This window comes from Zalophus californianus, chromosome 9 (assembly GCF_009762305.2).
Source record: "Zalophus californianus isolate mZalCal1 chromosome 9, mZalCal1.pri.v2, whole genome shotgun sequence".
Lineage (NCBI taxonomy): Eukaryota > Metazoa > Chordata > Mammalia > Carnivora > Otariidae > Zalophus > Zalophus californianus.
This window is the reverse complement of record NC_045603.1, coordinates 52,960,071-52,973,016: the sequence shown is the minus strand read 5'-3', so window position 1 is coordinate 52,973,016 and position 12,946 is coordinate 52,960,071. Positions and strand designations below refer to the sequence as shown.

At 33.7% G+C, this 12,946-nt stretch overlaps 1 protein-coding gene across 9 annotated transcripts in view; it reads left to right on the top strand.

Moving 5' to 3' along the window:
* The window catches only part of USP15 (ubiquitin specific peptidase 15), a 114,940-nt gene that overhangs the window by 78,897 nt on the left and 23,097 nt on the right, over nt 1-12,946 (top strand). For 4 of the 9 annotated variants that reach the window (XR_003519755.2, XR_003519756.2, XM_027592578.2 and 1 more), the window contains one exon: nt 9,845-9,990. The exons of the other annotated variants lie outside the window; for them this stretch is intronic. The gene's annotated coding sequence lies outside the window, so the exon portion shown is untranslated. The remainder of the gene's footprint in view (nt 1-9,844; nt 9,991-12,946) is intronic. 9 annotated transcript variants of the gene reach the window in all.

Sequence of the window (12,946 nt, the reverse complement as noted above, 5' to 3'; positions counted from 1 at the left end):
AGACTTTTTAAAAATTATAAATGACATACAATATGATATTAGTTTCATATATGCCACATAGTGATTTGATATTTTTATATGTTACAGAATGATAACCATGATAGATGTAGTCACCATCTGTCACCATACGAAGTTATTACAAAATTATTTAACTATATTCCCTGTGCTGTACTTGACACTAATCCAGGAAATTAAACTCACTTATTTGAGTTCCTGTATTTGCCAAAAATTACATGGCACTGTCATCAAAAATGTGTTTAATCATCTATCAAATGACAACTCAGTTGGGTCTTCTTTCCATTTTGATAAATGAAAGCAATTTCAAAAGGTCGTTTCTTTCTTGTATTAGAACCATTCACTTTCTCAACACAGATCCCAATATTTTTACTTTTCCCTTTATTTGAACTAGGGTAAGAGAGAAGTATTCCTTCTTTTAGAAAGAGATAGGGGGCTGGGAAAGGAGAACCTGAATTCTCAGGCATATTATTTTGGGGAAGAGTATATATAGCATAGTTCTCTAAGAATATGGTTTTCATAACTGCGGGAGACGTGGTATCTCTAAAAGCATGACTTTTGCACCTATGTAACTTGGCTAATTGTGATTTCTTGTCATGAAAACATGCCTTTCTTAACATCAGATACTGAAGGGAATCTTATTTTGGCATTCTTCATATTTTCTGAATTACCATTATAAATATCTCTAGGATTAATGCCTCTATTTCTGAATTAGTATAGACTTAAATGTTTTATGTGCCCCTAATTCTGTATTAGGGAATGACGTAAGTATAGATTAGAGAAAAACACAGGGATTTCAAGGAGTTGTAAATAATTACACCTGATTCTAATACAGAATTGTTTTTACAGTACTCTGGCAGATCAACACCAGTGTACATATACTCACTAGATAGGATTACTTACATATACTCACTAGATAGGATTACATCTTACGACAGCAGTTAACATAGTCAGACTGAGGTATCTTGTATTGATTTAAGATTTTTTTTTTAATTTTTAAGTAATCTCTACACCCAACATGGAGCTCGAACTCAGAGCCCTGAAATCAAGAGTCGCATGCTCTACTGACTGAGCCAGCCAGGGGCCCCTCTTGTATTGATTTTAATAACTGTTGAAAGGATATTTATTTGTAGTTAAAGGAAAATGTAAGAAATGTCAGTCTCTAGAATAACTACAAATTTGCTCCCCTCCAAAAAAAAACAAAGGGAACGTGGTTCCAAATTTACTTCTTTCACCCAAAAATCAAAATAGTTTATTTTCTTGAGGTCAAAATGCTTTCTAAGATCTATTTCCTCCTTTATTAAATATACAATAATATCATTCAATACTTTATAATTAGACGATTCTAAAATGTGTCATGCTAATATTCTAAATTATAAATTGCTATTACTGAATAGTGTCACTAGGAAATACAGGATATTGGACTGATAGAGCCTTAGGAAAAGGAAAGGCATGCTAAATCCCTTTGACGGGCTTGTTTTGTTGTCTGTCTATTTGTTTTGATGTATACATTTAAATTCTGGTCAACTGAGGCTGTGCTGTATTTATTACTAAAAAGTCCCTAATCTACTGGACTTTTTTTCTTTTAATATCTTAAAATCACCTTTCTATTTTAGTTTGTGAGTAGAAATAGTTTGTGATTATGCTTATTGCTCATGAACAACTTCATTAATGTTGTCACTTTGCAAATAATTGCTTAGTTCAATATTCTTTTAATACTGTATTTATGGAATCCAGTTGCTAAGTATTATCAATCAGTCCTTACAGTGATTTGTAAACTATGCTATACTGGGTAGGGAGAGGGTCAGTGAGTTGGTACTGAAAACCATTGCTTAATTAATAATAATATTTAAAATAAGTTACTGATTCTCATAAACTCATATTACAAAATTAACAACCCAGTAACGAACCTGCAGCCTCTGAGAACAACAGTACCCTTCTTTGCATAGTGCAGGTTTTTCATATCATTGTCACTTTCTTTATTTCCTCTTCACAGAGGTCTGTCATTTAAGGCATAAGGTATCCTTACTTCACTGATGAGAAAACTGAGGCAAGGAAAGTTTAAGTGACTTGTCATTCACTAGGACAAGTTAATAAATGAATTAAAATTGAGTTATTATTCAAAGCATTCTGAGGTGATGTATCTTTCAAAATGACACTAATCAACTTGTAAGAAATGCATAAAAATGTTTTATTTTATTGTGGTCAAATATACTTAACAAAATTTACTATTTCAATCATTTTTAAGTGTACAGTTCAGTGGCATTAAGTATATGCAGATTGTACAACCATTAACAGTGTTTTTATGTTTATGTCAAATATATGGCCCCCTTAATACAAGATGCTCCCATGAAGTAATCTAACTGTTGTATATATCAAAACAGTTTCCTAGGAGGTTATATACATAATTACTCATTTGATAGTAAGAGTGTTCAAAACATTTTAAGAACCGCTTTTGGAATTACTTTCCCTTTTCTTAGCTTTGATGATGAAATTGATTTTCAAAAACCTGAAGTTATTCAGAGCATCATCCTCAGAATTTTATAGGCGGTCAAGCTGGGTAATTTTTTTTAATCAAATATACTTATGAAGTCATCCGTTCATTTACTCAGCACATAGTTATTGAGGGCCTACTAAGTTCCTTTCACTCTCATAGGCACTTATTACACCATTGTGAGCAAAACAGTATTTGTTTCCATGGAACATAGTCTAGTAGAGAAGATGAACATTAAATCATGAATTATGATAAGCATCATGAAGAGGAAAAATGGGGTGCTATGAGTAAATAACAAGAACTTGGATAGTACCTACTTTATACTGGGTGTCATACTTTCCAGAAGTAACATTTGAACTCTGACCAAAGAATGGGTATGAGTTAGGCAGGTGAGAGTTGAAGCTAGATGGAGCAGCAACATGTGCAATGCCTCTAGGACAGGCAAGTTTGAGGAACCAAAAGGTGAGGAACCTATATAATAATATTTGAAGGGGAGTGATATAAAATCAGTCAGAACCTTGCCTACTCTATATACAGTAGTAACTGCCCTCCCCACATTCCATTCATGATTCATAACCACCTCACATGCTCTCTATATATATTTAGGTTTTTGTTGTTGTTTTTGTTGTTTGGTGGGCAGCAGAGCAAAGTTTATTGAACGACAGTAAAGTAACAGTAGAAAGCCCCCGAAGAGGAGGGGGACCCAAGAGGTTGCCCTGTATTTGGGGTTTTTTGTCTGTCTGCCTTTGCCTACTCCAAACGCACACACAGATGCTTGCTCACACACACACACACACACCCATTCCATGAGCTCAAGGCCTTTGTTTTAGTCACTCTTATAGCCCCATTTATCTGTCTGCCCCCCCACCTCTCTCACACATGATCACATTCTCACATGCTCTGTGAGCATAGGGGCTTTGTTTTAGTCACTGCTCTAGCCCTATTACCTAGAACATTGTTTGACATGTAGAAGGCACTCAAATTAATGAAAAGTGAGGGAAATCACGTTTGTCTCTAGTGTCTGGCTTGTGCATCATAGTTATAACCATTTAATGAAATTGGAGTGATGGTAGGAGGGGCACAATAGCAGGAGTAGACTTGGGGTAGGGAGAAGAATATGAGTTAATTTTAGGCATGTTCAGTTTGTGATGCCCATGAAACATCCAAGTTAGATACATCATAGGCAGTTGGATATTCTGATATAGAATACAGACCAGAGGCTTAGGTTAGTAATAGAAATATGGTTGCTTGTAGATGATACTTAAAATCAGGGATGATTGCATCTAAATGAGGGCATCTTTGAAAAATAGGTCGCAGGACTAAGCCTTACAGTACAGCATTTGAGTGGAGGAAAGACACTACTGTTGCAATGGGAGAAAAGAAGATTGTTTGCAAGTAGTTTCTAGATTTTGTAATGACTTCTATTATCCTAAAAATACAAGACCAGGTTATTTGCTAAGAAAGAGTGAGATTGCTTGGCAGTACTGAGATCTCATTTGAGGCTGAAGATCGATCAATTCAGAATGGTGGAAATGTATTCACTTGAAATTTTCTCTAGCAGTGTTCAGCTACATGGTGCATAGAATAGATGACTGGGTTCATATAGTAAGTAATTGGGTTCATTTAGGGTTGGAGAGAGAAAAGGGCAAAGGAATTAAGAGCTACTAAACTAAATTTTCTTGTTTTCATTGGGCTAATTTATTTAGCTAATCCAACAAGCAACCATTGAGTCTCTACTATGTGCCAAGCATTGCTCTAGCCATTAGTAATAGAGTTGAAAAAGACAATGCCCATAGTCTAGAAGTTCATGGTGTAGTGAATGAAAAAAGACATAAATAAATATGATACACTATGTGATAGGATAGAAAGCTTCATCAGCCAAATGTTGTGGAAGCAAAGAAAAGAGAGCTCTTGGGAAATAAGTGAGGCTTCACCAAGGAGGTGACTTCTGAGTCAGGCCTTGATTTTGTTTGGTAGAGTATGTTATTCGTAATGACTTATGTTTTGTTCATTTGGTCATAAAAATAGCAATGAATTACCAGAGGTACAAAGATATCATCATAGCTCATAATTATTCCATATTTTTCCACCACAGAAATCCCTACATTAGAAATCTATTTTACCATAGCAAAAAACACATTGTTTGTACATAAACACATATTGGCACCCCTTGTATGCTAGATATTGATGCTTTTTCACATGTATGCCAGCTCTAAAGAGAAGTACCTAAAATATTTTGAGCAATGACAATATCAAGAGAATAAACATACAGCCTTCTAAAGTAATTAAATCAAAGATGATGTTCATTTGAATTTGAAGGGTTTACTAGAAAATCACAGCTTTATAACCATGTCATGTATAATTAAAAATAAAAACTCTGGTCTTCATTTAGAGAGATTTTGCTTTGAATATAAACTGAATCATTGACACATATGTTATTAATATACATACACATGTGTATATTCATTATGTATATATGAATGTATTTTTTTTTTTTACAGATTTGTTATATAATTGAGGTATTAATGATTCTTCAATAATTACCCAAGGCCATTCTAAGTATTAAATACTTTGACAGAAAAAGCTTTCAGGGGGCGCCTGGGTGGCTCAGTCATTAAGCGTCTGCCTTCAGCTCAGGTCATGATCCCAGGTCCTGGGATCAAGCCCCGCATCGGGCTCCCTGCTCAGCGGGGAGCCTGCTTCTCCTCTCCCACTCCCCCACTTGTGTTCCCTCTCTTGCTGTCTCTCTCTCTGTTAAATAAATAAATAAAATCTTAAAAAAAAAAAGAAAAAGCTTTCAGTAACTGTTTTTAAAAGAAATTACAAATTTTTTACCAAAATGTTACTGTTTATAAGGAATTTCTTAGTAAGATATAACGTATCTTAAGATTCCTTTTATACTCACTGAGTACCATACCTAAAGTGTCTCTGTCATCACGATTATACCACCATCTTCCTAGGGACCTCTGCTGTCTTCCCTGAGACTTGTTCCATTAATCATCATATCATTGTTACAGACTTTTAACTCTACCTCTTCACTGTGTTTCTTTAAGCATATATACATGGTCAAGTCCTTTTTTCTTTAACGGGGGGGGGGGGATGAGGAAGGGAGTAAAGAGGACTCCACCTTGAAAACTGAAAATAATGGTCTGTGCTTTCTCCCTACTTTTTCATCTCCCATTCAGTAGTCTTCTGAGTCATAGCAATAGTAGTTACAAGTATGGATTTTGGAACCTGACTGCTTGGATTCAAATCCTAGTTCTGCTACTTAGTTGTATGATCTTGGATAAGAAACTTCTTAGTTTCTTCGTATGTTAAATGAAGATAAATTGCTTAAGAAGTGCTTGGTAACTAGAAAGCAGTATGTCAATATCAACTACTTACATCATTGCTGTGACCATCATACCACCCCATAGAAACTGCTTTTGAGAAGATCATTCTTGTTTGCAGGGTTCTTTGTAGCCTCTTTACCTTTGAGAAGGTGACACCCACTTTCATTGACAAATCCCAAACCTGTCTCAACCATAATTTTCCCTCCTGAGTTTCCCTTCAGTATGTAACTATTAGATGGACATTTCTGCCTAGATAATACTACACTTAAACTAAATGTGTCTACTAGGGCCAAACATATTCCCCCAAGAAACCTGATCCTTTTATCTCTCATACTCCCTTAGAGTTGCAACTGTCCACCCACTAACCCAAGTCAAAAACTTGAGACTTATTACCCCAAATCCTGTTCATTCCACTACCTCTTAATGTCACTTATATCCATCTTACCTTCTACTGTCAGTACACTATTTCAATACTTGAGCATCTTTTATATGAACTATTGAAATATGTCTCTAACTCGTATCTTTTTTCCTTCGTTTATCCTCTTCCAATCCAGTTAGTACACTGATTCCAGAGTCATTGTTTTAAAATGAAAATATAATTATGTTATCTCTTTGCTTAAAACTTGCTTCCTGTCACCTAGAGGATAAAACCCGAATGGGACCCTACCTACCTCTTTAGCCAAAACTAGAGGTTCTTGGAATTTGTTGTTTCAAACTTCTTTGTGTATACTGTTTTCTCTTCCCTGGTTGCTTTTCCCACACCTCCACCTCTCTCCCCTTTCCTCTGTTTCTTTCTTCTGGATAAATACCTATTACACAGTGAGGATCATGAAAGTAGAGATTGTGTTTGGTTTTCTTTTATATCCCCAATGTTTAGTATTATGCCAGATAATAATACATTAGAACAGTGTTTCTCACAGTGTGTCTGTGGATGAGATAGCATGGCCACCAATAAAATAAGCATAGAGATTAAGCATAAGTGATCTAAAACTTCTCTAGATATTTGTCAGAGTAATTTTATATATATAAAATCTCATAATAAAAAAATGGGGCTTTGTTTTTTGTATGTCATTTTTTATTTCCTTTTTCTCGTTCATTTTTATTGTATTTTATGAAAGTATCAGTCTGTGATGATTTGGAAATTAAAAAAAAATTAGTTCTTTCACACAAATGGTTAGAGAAAAACTGCATTAGAAAAGATAACAGAAATGTTTAGAACTTGACCTGTCACAGATTGGTATTTCTGAAACTGTCTAAACTCCAAAAGAGCACATTAATTTTAAAAAGAATTATAGCACATAGTATCTGTCTTTACTTCTTGCAACTGAAGAGTCAGAAACCTACCAATATATATAAAGTCCAAGAAATACTGTAGCTTTATGTTCCAGCAATGTAACCAATCTGATAGCTCTTGGATTGGGCTGCCATGTTAATCACAGCTCGGCAGAGAAACCCCTACTACCATGCAAATAGTTTCTTGAATGATTTCATGGTGAATGATAGGAAAAAAGGCCTTTTAGAACATTATTTTTGTACTTCTAGAGACTCTTGAAGTAATTACCTTCTTTTCTTAATATTTGTTGAGTGATTAGATAAATTTAAAATTCTTTTTGATTATGAAACCTTCATAGTTCATGCTGTTACATGGTATTTAAACTTCTGTTTCAACTCACCTGAAGTATTTATTGTCCGGTATGGGCCTAATGTAATGGAATGATGCAGAGAAGTATATGACATGGTGGTTTCCCCTTAAAGAATGTAAAAAACCAATTAAACTTTTTAGAAATTTTCTGCTATCCTTTCCTGTATGCCTTTACAGGAGAACTAAAAGATCAGTGAATCACACAATTAGTAATACCCATTTATTAAAAAATGTTTCTTTACTGAATATTATGTGCAAGGTACTAAACCACTCATAAAATTTTAAAGAACCACTATTTTTTCTTAAATCCTTTGTCTTGATTGACTAAAATCGTGGCATTCATTTCATTGTGAGCCAGTTTTGTATTATTAAGGGGGTAGAGCAGATACAATACTAAATATTAAAATTGAATTCGTACACTTTAGTTCTTTAAAATATATATAACTTACATTAAAGTTTATTATAATGTTACTAGAACCATTTGTTTTTAGCTTGCTTCCTATAAACTGAATATTGAACATAAAATCACTCATTAAGTAGCCTGTTACTAAAAAAAAAAATTTTAGACAATTGCTGTTATATTCTGGTAGTTTGAAAACCTCAAATACATCTGCCTGAAAGTTATAGTATTGTTGTTAGTGTAATCATTATCACAGAAGCTTTCAAATTTATTTATATTGCAAGTAGATCTTCTAATTTCTGCTTGTAACATTTAATATGAAAATTAATGGTCTCTACATAATCATAGTTTTTTTAACAATGTAAGATTTACTCACTGTCAATAACAGGGTAGTCTTTTTGAGAAACTTAGAATTCTCCTCCCTCAATCCAAAAATGAGAGAGAGAAATAAAAACATATTTCTTTGCTAGCCAACAAAATGTTTCTCATTAGTTCTCGTCCTTCCCAGAGCTTTCATAATTCTTCATTGAATTTAAGTAGTGTATGATGAAATATAAAATTTGAAGGCAAGGGTAACAGCAGGAACTTTAAATGAAATTTAATTTTATTTAGGTCTTAAGTGTAGTGCCCAGATTAATGACAAACATTAAAATGTTAGAACAATATCCTTGTCCAATTCAAAACTGCTGCCTTTGAGGGGCGCCTGGGTTGCTCAGTCGTTAAGCATCTGCCTTCAGCTTGGGTCATGATCCCAGGGTCCTGGGATCGAGCCCCGCAACGGGCTCCCTGCTCGGCGGGAAGCCTGCTTTTCCCTCTCCCACTCCCCCTGCTTGTGTTCCCTCTCTCGCTATGTCTCTGTCTTAAAAAAAAAAAAAAAAAAAAAAAAAAAACTGCCTTTGAAACTATTTTATGTAAAATTCCAATATTTTAAGTTGAGTGTATGCCAGTGCTCTCTTTGACTTGTTGGAAGGGGAAAAAAACAGTTAAAAGTTTTTTAAGAATAAATGAATTAAAGTTATATCTACTTATTTTTTTTATTTTTATTTTTTAAGATTTTATTTATTTATTTGATAGAGACACAGTGAGAGAGGGAATACAAGCAGGGGGAGTGGGAGAGGGAGAAGCAGGCTTCCCGCCGAACAAGGAGCCCGATGCGGATCTTGATCCCAGGACCCTGGGATCATGACCCAAGCTGAAGGCACATGCTTAACGACTGAGCCACCCAGGCGCCTCAAAGTTATTATATCCACTTATATTTTACTTACCTAAATTTATTTTTTAAAGAAAGCTTGAAAAGAGATTGGAAATGAAAAGCAAAATGGAGCAATTATATTTGCTTTCCCAGAATATGTGGAGAAGCTTTAGAATTGATCTCTCACATGTAATGAGATTTGCCTTTCCTAGGGAAGAAAGTAACAACAACAACAACAAAAATACCAAGTGTCTTAAAAATATCTCACTTTTAAAATTTACTTGATGAAGGGGTAGGCATATATTTATACTTCATCATTGTAAAAGTCTACATCACAGTTTCCTTTCTCATCCACTGTATTTTACAGAACTAGAGCCAGTATCCCAGTATTAACAGAAATCTTCAGAATTATACAGTACCTTTTCAGAATGTTTATACTGTTGTCATGACAAACTGAAAAACAATAGCGTGGCAAATCTGAAAATTCTTATTCCATCTAATCTTAAAATCCAGGAAAAAAAATATTGGGTTATTCTAAGGTTACTTTAACCATGGATTACTTCAGGTTTTATTTTTAAATCATAAGAAAATAAAATGGTTTCCTCATTTTAGATTGGGTTTTTATTTTGACTATTGGTTAGTTTGAAGGTTTAGCTACTTTTTTTAAAGGGTTGTTATTGGCATTACATTTTGATCAGTTACAGAATGAGTTACACAACTCAAAACTTTAGGTAATCAAAAATTAAGTTTGTTTTCTTTCCTGTTCTAGTTACCGGTTTACTAAAATAGTGAGCATACATGATCACTTGAAAATTGGGCTTCTGGAGCACCTGAACAGAAAGGGAGTGGTTCATATTCAGCATTACAAAAGACAACTTTCTCTTTTTGAAGGGGATTACTTTGGCTATTTTCCAGGTACTGGGGAAATTCCAGATTCATTACAAGTTATTGGGATGGCTATTAATTATTCATTTCCTAAAATATGTTGATTACAGACTTGAGATTTGGTTATACAGTAGAACTTTATTTCACTTCATCAATTAAAAAAATGATGTAGAAATTTATAGTGAAATACAAAATTGAGACTCTTATATGAGTCACATATTTTTTTAGAGAACTCTAGAAACATCACTCTTATTGATCACAACATATTTAATGGTAGAACTTTTTGAAAATAGTGTAAGAGCAATAGGATCTGTACCGTGTGTATAAGGAAAAGTTATGTGCAGAGCATTGTAGCTTTTCCAGCTAATTAAATAATGAAAGAAAATCATAACCTCACATAATAGTACAATTTTAGATGCGTGGAAATTTACAACTAGAGAATTTTTCATAGAGAATTATTTATAAAATAGTTGAATAGTATATGCATTCTTTTTAAAAATAGTTCTTCATGGAGGCAGTGGTTAAAGTTACATATATATCAACCCATATAGCAGAATGTCCATTCAAGACATTTGATTATTTAGAATTCTCTTTGGAATTTTTATGTCTGGCTCTAGGTTGAAGATTTGGGGAAGAGTCTTTATAAAAATCTATTTCCAAGTATTTTTTCTCTACATATCTTTTACTTATAAGGATTTATCTTGATAGTTTGGGGCATTCACAATAGCTGTTTTCCTTCATTAGGAAAGCTTGCCTAGGCATTATTTGGACTTTTATTTTTGAACTTATAGAGCTTTCAAATAGGTTATAGTTCTCTAACAGGGTACAATTCAGATCTCTTTAGTGTTTTCCTACTGCTCTCAATTTCTCTAAGGACTGCTTATAGTCTTTCTGCCATATAAGTGTTCATTCATTCAACACACCTTTATGAAGGTATGTGTCAGGCATTGTGCTGTAGACCCTGAGGTACAAAAGTGAATTAGACATGGACACTGCTCTCAAGATAAGTGCAGTATAAGTGAGTTCACGCTATAGAATTAGCTCAGAGGAAGGAATATTATTCTTCATTGAGGTGCTCAGGAAGATGTAATGTGTTTGTAAGAGATGCTGAGATGAGTGTTAAAGAATGAGTAGGAATTTCTTAGAGGGGAAGAATATTCTAAGAAAGGGAGAAGGAGTACAAGCTAAGGTTCAGTCGTAATACATTAAACTAAGGGCTAAATATGTCTTAAGACTCCTAATTCAAATTCACGTTCAAGAATGTTCTTTATTATTTGGAGTTTCCATTTTAAATGCATATGTAAGCACAAGTAGAGAACCACAGAGCCACTTTCAGGAACAGATGCTTAGCAGTCATGTCTGCTTACAAAATAATTGACTCGCACATACCCAGGCATTCTCATTCCTCATGGATCAACAATTTTTCATACTTGCTTATATCCTGAACCTTCCAGTTAACCAACTGGTCATTTTATCATGAAGGCTAATAAACTAATGAATGCCAAAATTAATATATACTAAATATGAAATTTAGTATTTTAATCCTTAGATCTTCAGTTGCTCTTGTCAATTTCACACATTATTAACTTGCCTAAGAATCATAGAAATATTTAGCCTTGTTAACAAGTGCATTTTTGCTTGTTCATTATTGTAAATTTTTACTTACTCTCTTTTACATTAAGAACTGAAACTACTGGTACAGAATCCTTTTCTTCATTCTGATTATTGTTTTACTTTTAACATGGTATTTGACAAAATTCTACCCAATTTTAGGAACAACTATAGGCACCATTATGTTATAAACAAAATGTGGCTTAAGATACGTGGTTCGTGTCTTATGATCAGTCACATTACCTCATATTTGGACTTCATTTTTTTTTTTGGTGATGAGTTGTAAGAGGTAGTTCTCCTTGAAATACTGAAGTGTTGGTTTGTCAATGGCAGGGAGTTGAAATCTGAATTAAAGCTCAAAATGGCATGTGACTGGTAGAATGTCACAAAACTCATAAGTAGCCACAAAAATAACATACTAATACTATTTATGTAATCCCTTTTGTTTTTCTGATAGACTTATATCTATGTTCTCAGATTTTACTAGGAAAAACCATGTATGTTAGGATGAGTTTTGTTCTGTTTTATAGTTCAAGAATCATTGAGAGTGAGAAATACATCCACGTAGGCACACAACACATGTTGTGTGATTACAGGTCCATATTATGTCACTCCGTAGTAAAGTATCTTACAGGCTGAAAAGGAAATTCCCTATGTCTACATATGTAGGGCTTTTAATATATATATATGTCTTAAGAAAAGAATTGTTTTGGGACAGCCCCCATCAGATAGAAAAGTGATGTTTGTTATAGTAGAGGAATCTTTGAGAGAGATGTTTCAGAACTATGGTTATGGTTGTTTTTATTATTGAACCAGCCAAAATATTTATTCTTTAAAACATTGTATTTAATGGCAACCAGTCCAAGTGCCCAGTTTTCTTGTAGTTGTCAAAGATGTTCATGTTTCTAGGACAGCCTCATGTTAAAAGATAGAATAAGTTGCATAAATTATAACTCAAACTGCATTATGACCAATTTTAAGAAACGACCTTCTGCCACAGTGATGGCATTGAATACTGATAACATTTGACGCGTGGAAATATTTTGTTTGTTTGACCTGTATTCTAATTATAGCTTGAAATTTGTACTAAAAATTATAAGAGAACTTTTATTATTTTAAGTGGTCTTTATACTATTTCAAGAATATTTTCAAGGTCAGGGAGAAAAGATATTTTCAATATGAGAAAGAAAAGTCTGACATCAGTGTCAGTTTTTAAACTCTTATGATACGTGCATTAGTAGAACACTTAAGCTGTCTATTGAATTTCTGTACTTATATGTGTTGGTATAAATTTTTAAAAAATGCAGCTTGTGAGTTTCTTAAAACATTATGTTCTGGTGTACACCTGAAACTAATGTAACATTGTGTGTCAACT